Consider the following 1275-nt stretch of genomic DNA (forward strand, 5'->3'; position numbering starts at 1 on the left):
AGCGTCGTCGCTGGGACGGTCCCCTCTGGCCAGCTCAGCAGAAAGGGGAGATCCTGCTGGGCCAGGACCCGCAACTCCCCCCAGGTTTCCCGTCGCAGCCCCAGCCCTCCCTGCCTCTGTCCCATGGCACAGACAACATCCCTGCCCTTCCCAGGGGAGCTGGAGGTGGCAGCAGAAAGCAGAGGGCAGGGGCGAAGGCCACCCGTGGGCAATTTTTTTTTTCCGACACTAAAACATCCTGAAATGCCAACGAGAAAGCTGGGCCACGCTGGGCTGGCAGCCCTGGCACTGGGAAGGGGCCAGCAGCCGCGCTCCCAGCAAGATCATGTCGCCGTTGCTGAGCCCGAGAGCGAACGATCCGAACCGCGATGTAAAACCTCACGAGATTCTAACATATAAACTAAAGTGGGATTTTTAAAATTTGCTTCCTGGTTTTGTAAATCTTCAAAGCCACCAGTTCAGGCTTTTTCAATGCTTCGGGGGGTTTGATTTCTTTCTTTTCCTTTCTCCTTTCTGAAGAAAAAGTGAGATTTTTCATTTAACCTCAGGGCTCCACTAAAGACATCAAATAACGGGAAGCCTGTCACCAAGGTGAGGAAGCTGCCACCCCAGGACGGCCGGCAGCCAGGGCTCGCTGTGCTTTGCGCTCCGAGGAAACGCCCGCTCTGCCCCCGGCCATCACACGCAGCTTTTAAGCTACGCAAAATAACCCACAGCTCCAAACCGGGGAGAACTGGCAGAAAGCACGGAGCCCACCGCGGCCCAGGTGCCGACCAGGACCGGCTCCCAGTAAACCCCGGGGAGATAAAGGTTTCCAGTCCATGGAGCAGCGCAGCCCTTTTACCCCCACAGGCGAAGGGGACTCCAGTCCCCATCGGCACAGCGGCGTGAGCGGGAACGCGGGTGGCGCTGGGGCTGCCCGGCGTTAAAGAAGCGTGGGTCGTCGCTGGGAACGAGCTGCTCGGGGCTGGCCACGAGGGGTCAGGGACAAAGCTGCTGGCACAGCCCCGCGCCAGGCACCAGCCTCCCAAACGCTGCACACTCAGGCCCCAAAGGGACCCCAACGCCGAGGGCTGCTCCTGCTTCCCATCCCCGGGCTCTCGCAGGCTCAGCCAGCAGCGGACAGAGCACCTCCGCTCACCCCAGCCTCCTCCTCCTCGCTCTGGGAAGGAAGAGAACAGCCATTCTACTCCTGCGTCCTCACGGGGGGCTCAGGACCGCCAGCACCAAGGCTCAGAGTCCCCCCCAGCGTTACCCGAATCTGGGGCTCATTTC

At 60.8% G+C, this 1275-nt stretch overlaps 1 protein-coding gene across 1 annotated transcript in view; it reads left to right on the forward strand.

The window, feature by feature from the left end:
* Window positions 1–1275, forward strand: part of ENPP7 (ectonucleotide pyrophosphatase/phosphodiesterase 7) — a 41690-nt gene that overhangs the window by 39766 nt on the left and 649 nt on the right. The window lies entirely within an intron of this gene.

This window comes from Egretta garzetta, unplaced genomic scaffold (genome assembly GCF_000687185.1).
Source record: "Egretta garzetta isolate BGI_Z169 unplaced genomic scaffold, ASM68718v1 scaffold1097, whole genome shotgun sequence".
Taxonomy (NCBI): domain Eukaryota; kingdom Metazoa; phylum Chordata; class Aves; order Pelecaniformes; family Ardeidae; genus Egretta; species Egretta garzetta.